Raw genomic sequence first — 10,176 nt, forward strand, 5'->3', positions numbered from 1 at the left:
AGTGATTGCTGTTCATACATTTAAGTATTCTCCAAATATGTTGGGACTTCCCTGATAGCTCAGACAGTAAAGCGTCTATCTACAATGCGGGAGACCTGGGTTCGATTCCCATGTCGGGAAGATTCCCTGGAGAAGGAAATGGCAACTCACTCCACAAATACGTTGAATTCAGGGAGGTGCAATAATTAGCTTGCAAAATCACAAGTAAACTTGAAACCAGTTCTCTGGTCATGTGGTAAAGGAGAACCAGAAATGTAAACAGGCACACTTAGATGAACAAGCATACTTGTGTGACCTTGAACCACTGCATAACTTCTCTGACCTCTGTTTTCTATGTGCAAATGCAGGGGTTTGGACTTCAGTCATTTTCAAACATGTGCATGCCTCAGAATCACCACAAAGCTCATCAGAAACCAGATTGCTTGTCCTCAGCCCCCCAGTTTCTAACTCAGCCAGTTTGGAGCAGGACTCAAAAATTAATATTTGAGACAAGTTCTCAGATAATGCCAATGCTGCATGCCTATGGCCACACTGAGAATCATCAAATAAAATAATAGTTCTTTTAACCATTAGGAAAGGGTATCAGTTACTCCATATGCATTCTTTTCCCTTGTCCTTCTTTCCCATCTTTCCTTTTCTAAGTGATTCTTATTGTTTCATACTCTAAGAATTAGTAAGTTACATGATCATTTCAACCCAGTAATTCTTTACATCTGTGCCCATACTGAAATCATACATAGAAACTATTTTTGAAAGAAAGAAAATAAGAGATAAATTTTATTTTCACTGAGTTGTTACCCTGTAACTTGAATTATGACAGATGCTATGCAAGGTAGGGGAAAAGTATAAGAATGATAAAGATCCTGCTGTTAAAAAATTAATATATAACTGAAGACCATAAGAAGAAGAAATGTGAGGGTTGATGGAAAGGAATGGAAAAAGACAGACCTTAGAATAACTGAGAAATATTGTTCATTTTCTTTAAGAAATAAACTGTGTGACATGCAAAGTTTATTTCCTGGACTCTGGAAGTTCCAAACTGAGGCTGTAAGCCAGCTGAATGGAACATACAAAGCATTTTAGAAAGAAATTGCACTGTACAAATGGTCGTGAGCATCAAGATAAGAACATTGCAAATGACACACAGAATCCCTGCAAAGACTCCTCCTGGTTTCTAAAGACGTGGTCTCTATGGCAGCTCCCTGACAATGGTGCTTCTGTAGCGAACTAGCCTTGTGAGGAGAGTCTCCATGGAGCAGATAATTGTCCGCAGAGTCCCCAGAATTTGTGGCTGCCTTGTAGTTTGCAAAGCATCTGGCATTATGGAGAGAATCAATGATCCTGAACTTCTGTAGCTTGTAAGGATCAAAAATATAAAAATGTGCTTCCAGTTAACGAGTCAAGTATGAGAGAAGATATTTTCGAAAGGCAGAAGTCTTGACTTTTCATTCTATGAAGACAAAGAGAAATAATGACAGTGTTTTAAACAAGATGAACTCCATGCGATAACACAGCCCTAATGAATTTTACACGGAAGACTTCAGTAGAATTCTTAAGATTGCCGTGGCAGCTTCTCATTAGGGCCTTTCTGTGGTTACCAAGGAATTCCAGTAACAGATCGAAAGCAGGACAAGGCAAATGAAAGCATGTGAACTTCTTCATTTTTAAATTACAAGTTTGGACATTTTATTTGGGTGGGGCCTAGAAATAAAGGACTATGTTGCATATGGCAGGCAGTTTGCCAGGTACTTAAAGACCACTGCACATTCTCTATGATGTCCTCAAACACATCCACATCCCTACCTACAAAAACACGTGCATGCTCTGTCATGTCCAACTCTGTGCAACCCTATAGACTGTCACCCACAAGGCTCCTCTGTCCATGGGATTCTCTAGGCAAGAATACTGGAGCGGCTTGTCATTTCCTACTCAAGGGGATTTTCCTGACCCAGGGATGGAACCCGCCCCTGTCTCCCGCATTGGCAGGCGGAGTCACCTAGGAAACGCCCTACCTACCAAAACTATGAGAGAAACACCGCGCTTCTTGAATTTACAATTCTTTGAATAAAATAGGGTTAAATATCCATAGAAGAAAAAAGGAAGATTTGTAGAAAATACAACAGCAGTTCACAAAAACTATCTTTCCTAATTATCTCTAACTATCTAAGAATTATCTAAAGTGTAAATAATAAATGTGACACTTACAATAACATGACAAAAGAGAACTTGAGGAAGTGGAATGATCGGAAATAAACATCCAAGGGCTTAACTTAGATCAGAATAGAGAGAGACACAGTCTTATTTCCTTTCTTCCAGTAACCTTCTAATAAAAGATTTGTGAATGGAGCACACCATGAAAGTTGACTTAAATACTGCTATGAAAAAGATTTAATGCACCTAGTAAAATGTATAATCATAGAGTAGTATAATATTAATACTTTATTTCAGTGGTCAACTTCTCTTGGGATTCCTTTCAAAATCTCCCTCACTTATTTCTGTAATCTAACAAGGATCAGACCCATACAGAGGAAAATTACTCAGGTGTTCCACTGGTCACCTTACTGATGTCTACAACCTACTTGAGTGGCATCTCTCTATCGACAAGGTCAGTGTCAACTTGCTGATACTGTTCTCTGAGAAAATGCCCCTTCCTCACTAGTGACACCACCCTCAGCTGTATGCATGTGTACTGCGTATACGAGGGGCATCTGGAGCTAGCAATAAATTGTCTCACTCTTTAAAAATCAATATAATATTACAGGGTTCTGATAGAATTAAAGTGTCCATGGGAAGTGGGGCTTTACTTTACTAACAAAATACAATAGAGGTTATAGTTAGTTCTTCTTTCCTCCCTAAGTCATCCTCTACATGGAAAAGCCTATGATAGCTAATCAAAACAATTGTGTCAGTGCAGAGACCACACAGTTCTCTTGAAGAAGAGGTAAAAGTTGTGGTAAAGAAGAATAATTCTGCCCCTCCTCCAAGAAGGTCTGTCTCCTAATCCCAGGAAACTAGGCATATGTTAAATTGCCTGGCAAAGGAGAATTTAGCTGGCAGATTGAATTAAGGCTGGAAAACAGCTGGCACTAAAATTGAGAAATTACCCTGGATTGTCCAGGGAAGCCCAATTCAATCAAAAAGTTTCTTAAAACTGGAAGAGAAACACAGAACAGTGGAGTGAGAGGGACTCGTGACTGTGGAGGAAAAATCACCAGGCTGATCTGCGTGTCCTGAATCTTATAGGTTGTTTCATATAAACATTTCTGTCTGCTATGGTTAGAACCACTCTCATAGGAATTAGGCACTGTCTTTGGAGCTCGTGTAAGAGCAGAAGTCAGCATATTTCCATCTTCTCATCCCTCCCAACTATTCATGAATCACAGCCTTGTCATGGCAAAGGGGTTTGTGTAACTCAGTGAAGCTATGAGCCAAGGCATACAGGGCCACCAAAGATGGACAGATCATGGTGAAGAGTTCTGACAAAACATGGTCCACTGAAGAAGGAAATGGCAACCCACTCCAGTATTCTTGCCTGGAGAATCCCAGAGACAGGATGTAAAGAAAAATTATGACGCAGGAAGATGAGCTCTCTAGGTCGAAAGGTGTCCAGTACACTACTAGGGAAGAGCAGAGAGTAATTACTAAGATTAAAGCAGATGGGCCAAAGCAGGAACTTCTTTCTGTGCACTCAGCTGTGGATGTATCTGGTAGTGAAAGTGAAGTCTGATGCGGTAAAGAACAATATTGCATAGGAACCTGGAATGTTAGGTCCATGAATCAAGGTAAACTGGATGTGGTTAAGCAGGAGATGGCAAAATTGAGCACTGTTATCTTAGGAATCAGTGAACTAAAATGGATGGGAATGGGCAAGTTTAATTCAGATGACCATTATGTCAACTACTGTGGGCAAGAATCCCTTAGAAGAAATGGAGTACTCCACACAGTCAACAAAAAAGTCCAACATGCAATACTTAGGTGCAATCTCAAAAATGATAGAACAATCTCAGTTCATTTCCAAGGCAAACCATTCAGCATCATGGTAATTCAAGTCTACACCCCAACCACCAATGCCAAAGCAGTTGAAGCTGACTGGAAGTTTAAATTGAAGACCTATAAGACTTTCTAGAACTAAGACCCCCCCCCCCAAAGATGTCCTTTTCATCATCAGGGACTGGAATGTAAAAGTAGAAAGTTAAGAGATACCTGGAGCAACACGCAACTTTGGCCTTGGAGTACAAAATGAAGGTGGGCAAAGGATTACTGAGTTTTGTCAAAGTAACATGCTGGTCATAGCAAACACCCTCTTCCAGCAATACAACTCTACACATGGACATCACCAGATGGTCAATACTGAAATCAGATTGATTATATTCTCTGCAGCCTACGATGGAGAAGCTCTATACAGTCAGCAAAAACGAGATCTGGAGCTGATTATGGCTCAGAACATGAGCACCTTACTGCAAAATTCCACTTAAATTGAAGAAAGAGGGGAAAATCATTAGGCCATTCAGGTATGATCTAAATCAAATCCCTTGTGTCATAGTAGGTCATACACAGCGAAGGTGATGAATTAGGGATTAGATCTGGTAGAGACAGAGTGTCTGAAGAACTATGAACGGAGGCCCACAACATTGTACAGTAGATAATGACAAAAATCAGCCCAAAGCAAACGAAATGAAAGAAGGCAAAGTGTTTGCCTGAGGAGGCTTTACAAATAGCTAAGGAAAGAAGAGAAGCCAGAGAATAGTAAGGAGAGATGAGAAGGCATTCTTAAATGAACAGGGCAAAGAAATAGAGGAAAACAGTAGAAAGGGAAAGAGTAGAGATCTCTTCAAGAAAAGTGGAGATATCAAGGGAACATTGCATGAAAAGAGGGCCAAGATAAAGGACAGAAATGGTAAAGACCTAACAAATGCAGAAGAGATTAAGAGGTGGCAAGAATACACAGAGAGCTATACAAAAAAGGTCTTAATAAACTAGAGGATCATGATGGTGTGGTCACTCACCTAGAGCCAGACATCCTGCAGTGTGAAATCACCTGGGGTGTAGGAAACATTACCATGGACAAAGCTACTGGAGGTGATGGAATTCCAGCTGAGCTATTTAAAATCCTAAAAGACGATGCTGTGAAAGTGCTTCACTCAATGTGTCAGCAAATTTGGAAAACGCAGCAGTGGCCACAGAACTGGAGAAGGTTAACTTCATTCCACTCCCAAAGAAGGGCAATGCCAAAAAATGTTCAAATTACTGTATAATTGTGTTCATTTCACATGCTAGCAAGGTTATGTTCAAAATCATTCAAGCTAGGCTTTAGCAGTCTGTGAACCAAGAACTTCCAGATGTACAAGCTGGGCTTCAAAGATGTACAGGAGCCAGAGATCAAATTGTCAACATCCATTGGATTGTGGAGATAGCAAGGGAATTCCAGAAAAAAACATCTACTTTGGCTTCATTGACTACGCTAAAACCTTTGACTGTGTGGATCACAATAAACTGAAACATTCTTAAAGAACTGGGAATACCAGACCACCTTACCTTTCTGCTGAGGAGGATTGAAGGCAAAAGGAGAAGGGGGCATCAGAGGATGAGATGGTTAGATAGCATCACCAACTCAATGGAAATGAATCTGATCAAACTCCAGGTGATAATGGAGGACAGAGGAGCCTGACATGCTTCAGTCCATGGGGTGGCAAGGAGCTGTACAAGACTTAGCAACTGAACAACAATAACAAACCCTTCCCAAAGAACCCAGAGGCAATGAAGTTCCTCAGCCACCACCACTATGCATATCAGTGCATTCACAGAACCCTTTAGGAGTTCGAATCCTAATTAAGGCTCAGTTTGGTAAACAACTCAGTATTCTCTTTTTAACTTACCAGTTTGTTTTTGTTTTTTTTTGCAGTTTCTTTCCTTTCTATCATGGATAATGTTTTGTTTTTACGTAAGACTGTATGAAGATCTCAACTCACAGTTGTGCTAACTTCATTATTCTTCAATTTATCCTCTTTTCTTTCTAAGGATCCTCCTAATAACCCTAACATATTGCAAATCTAGACACTCATTGCTAACACAGCACATCTTAAGGTGAGAGATCAGATTGTTGGAAATAGTATTTTTCTCTTTTTTTGAGGGTTAAAGAGGAAGGGACAAGGTCTCTAAAAACCAAAACAAGTGGAACACACTTGATTGTCTTATGGAAAAGAAAATTAAGTGGTCTAGACAGAAAAAAAAAAGAAAAGCAATAAAACTCTATATCCACTATTCAATGGCTTAACAAAGGTAAGGTGAGTTTGAATACAAAGATAAAGGAGAATGACTTCTTTTAAATTGTAACTAAAGTATTAAGCAGACTTTACTTGACATTGAGAATGTGACAAACATTACAGATTACCAAGAAACATAACAGCAATGTCAAAAATGTGACTTTCTTGTTTCAATATAAATAAAATAATGTAAATAATATATATTAAAGTTAAACATAATTTAATTCATATAAATTTCTCAATTACAACTGTATAGGAAGTTATTATACATAAAAACAAAATTAGGATTAGTGGTTTAGTTCTGACAGTTATAGAAATGGAAGATTTTTAAAATATACTGTATTGAGATAGTACTATGTAGACTATTTAGTGAGATATATTATTACAGAGTTTTTATCATTTTAGGATTTTCCTTTAATAATCAAAATCCAAGCAGTTTTTCAACTATTAAAAATATGCCAGTATGAGTTGAGATAATGTTGCTTTTTATCATATTATTTAAATAAAACTAGATGCCTTGCAAAAGTTGCCATACTTTGCCAAATCACAAATGGAAATAAATATGCTAATTTCCCAAATTATAACACATACAGTCCAGACTATTTAATGACTACTAGGTTAAATTCACAGATATATCTCCTGATGGACACATGCAGTAGCTTGATAATGTGAGGTACTTAACTCAGAGAAAAAAATGCATCCACAGGGAAAGAAGTGACCAAAGGTATCTTTACTTTTTTTAAAGGTGGTTTAAAGGGCCTTCAATCTCTCCAAATCTTGCTGTGAACTTGGATGGGAAGGCAGTTCATAGTACAATAATTAAAAAATCAGAAACCAGTTAGCTTGATAAATGAAAATGAAAGAAATCATTCAGTAGAAATTACTTCTTCAATTGGATTCAGAATAGGCAGCCTGGCAAAATAAATGAGGCCATTAACAATAAGAAGCTATAAGATCAAGTAGATAAATGTGAAAGGATAGCTAGATGAACTTCTGAGCCAGAGAAAATTATCTGCTGTGGAAATCCTAACTGTGACGCGTGTGACACCAACACGCACACACACACACACACACACACACACACAAACACGGCTATAGTTTAAGGCCACTATTATTCTGTGTATTCTTATACACTTATCTCCCCAGATCATCTAGCTTTTCCTGCTCTGTAACTAAAACGAACTAACCTGGACACTTTAAAATTTGATTGGTGTTTTTGATTGTCCATAATCTTGTTTTTTAAAAATAGGTAAAAATATTAAAAATGCTTCTGTAATATTTGAATAGTTGAGTTTAGAATTCCTAATTACTTGGTATATGTAAGTGTGTGTGTGTGTATATATATACATATACACATATATATATGTATGTATGTGTGTATGTATGCTCGACTTCAGGAAGTTATTTTACTGCTTTGGCTATCAATTCCCCATCAATAAAATAAGATATTATGTGCATCCTTAACTGAAAGGTATTTATGGGCCAACATACTAAAACTGATAAGATGTACCAAGAGCTCTGAAAGACAGCATGTATAACTATGAAATATTCAGTATAATGTCAGGCATCTGAAGTTTTACTTTTAGCAGTTGTTGACAAGAAACATCAATCAGGAAGACTTTCATTTTATTGCCTTTTTAATCCTTTATCTTTTATGAAAAGTTGAAAAAGTATGTTAAAATAAATCAAACCTAATTTAATTCTAAACATCTTTTTTAACATCTGAAAGTGACATTTTCAGTGATTTTAATTTTCTTGCTAGTATAGGTCATGGGGGCCAGGAACTCACAGTCTTATGTATTTCATTCCACACAGATATTGTTAGGAAGTGACAAAACATGAGCACAATGGAGGTCTTATTATAGTATTTCTAGAAACGTTTTCCCAATTAATCCTCCCGATACCCTTTGAGATGGATATTCCCACCATAAATAAAATACAGATACTGTAAGGAAGTGATAAAACATGAGCACAGCAACACTATAGGCCCAGCATGGCATAACCATGCTCTGTGAAAGGCACTAGCCCAGGACAGACATATTAGTTCATCAAAATAGCAGTCCACTTCTTCCCGCTATCTCCTTAGATCACATGTCAGAAACTACTAGCACACAGGCTGCAGCTAGACAACACCTGTGATTTGGTCCACCAAACTGTCATAAAAATTTTTGTATTTGTTGCAAACTTTGAATAATATGAATATTTCAAATACATGTCTGAATTTATGTTTCTTTATTTTTTGTCATAAGAAGAATGAGAAGTAGGAGAAAGAGGAAGCATTCTTATGCATTTGAAAAAACAAATTCTATCTTTAAATGAGCAAGAATGATCTAAGGCTGTTTATCAGCTGCTGTTTATTATGAGGCTTTGCTTTTGTTCTCTTTGTTGTCTTTCTTTCACGCACTGAGAATCACTTACAGTTATCTGCCTGACCCAGGCGCACTGGTGCTTGTAACTCCCATATTAAAATCATTATGTAGAGATTAATGGATAGACTAAAAACAAAAAAATTAAAGCCAATTTTGATTAATTTACCTGTACTTTATAATCTTCAGTTTCCTTATCTATAAAAATGTGGTAATATCCATCTCAAAGGGTATGGTGAGAATTGGAAAAAAATGTATCTGGAAACAATGTAGCAAAACCTCAAGAGATACCTACTAATAATAATTCTTACTAAGTTATAAGGATATCAACTGAAGCAAATGGCTTCACTGATTCTAGGGTTAGATATCATTTCATAAACCACGCCAATAAATCAAGATATATTTAAACATATTACAAAAGAGCAAGCTAAATAGGAATCCAAGCTAGTTACGCAAAATAAACATTATTAAATGACATTATTTGGTAATCTGGCAAACAACAATATTTTATTTTTAAAATTATATTTAAAATTATATTTCATTTTAGTAAGTCAAGATAATATTAGGAAAAAAGGCCTACAATATCCAATATTTTTAAGAACTACAATAATGTCTTCCTAAATCTACCTATTCTCTTTCTTTCCTCTATACCAACATCTTTCATACCAGAAACATGAACAACAGCTTAGCAATTATTGAAAGCTTAACCTCTGGAAAAGGTAAAGAATACTTTGGAATGAGACAGTCACTTTGAGATAACCTAGTAAAATTGAATCTGAGGAAACAGATTCAAAACGCAAAAGTAAATGATCTGAGATAGAAAAAATTATTAATAAAAAATCAGATATTTTAATCTGGAAATCCTAAATTCCAGTTATTTGTTTTCCAAACATAATATATTCATCCCACTCATGTTTAGTTATAAATGTATATGTGAATCTTTAAGATTCAACCATATTGAACGTCATTCTTACCAGTAAAATTCAAATATATACAAGTATTCTAAAGAGCATAACAATGAAATTAAGTCACTTATTCCAGCAATCATTGCAGATTTAAAGGAATAAAAAAGACTAAGAGGAAGTAAGTGGAGAATATCACCACAAGAGCCAAAGCCTTTTTTTTTCCTTCAATTTTGCCCTTCTAGTTTCTGCATTAAGACTTACTTTAAAATGAACTCATTTGAGAGCACTGCATAGAAAAAAAAAAGATAAAAATATAAACTTCAAACTAAAAAATATATTTTAAACATACATACAAAATATTTGATAAAAATATATATTCAAGTTAAACAAAAACTTAAAAACAATAAGAAAACAAATAACCCAATCATAAAATGTTCAAAAGATCTATATAGACACTTCACTCAAGAAGATATACAGATGTCAAATAAACATAAACATTTTCTCAGCGTCATATTTCATTACAGAAATGCAAATGAAAACCACAGCGTGATACTACTACACATCTATAATAACAAGTGAAAATAAAAAAGTGATGCTACAATTTGCCAAAAGATATATAGAGCAACTGGAACCCTTGTTTGT

The 10,176-nt window shown here is 36.2% G+C and overlaps 1 long non-coding RNA gene across 1 annotated transcript; it reads left to right on the forward strand.

The window, feature by feature from the left end:
* Positions 1–4,316: 4,316 nt before the first annotated feature.
* Positions 4,317–8,118, forward strand: LOC122439499. The gene is made up of 3 exons (XR_006268880.1): positions 4,317–4,536; positions 6,549–6,553; positions 8,107–8,118. It is a non-coding gene; the product is annotated as an uncharacterized LOC122439499 (long non-coding RNA).
* The last annotated feature ends 2,058 nt before the right edge of the window (positions 8,119–10,176 follow it).

This window comes from Cervus canadensis, chromosome 4 (genome assembly GCF_019320065.1).
Source record: "Cervus canadensis isolate Bull #8, Minnesota chromosome 4, ASM1932006v1, whole genome shotgun sequence".
Lineage (NCBI taxonomy): Eukaryota > Metazoa > Chordata > Mammalia > Artiodactyla > Cervidae > Cervus > Cervus canadensis.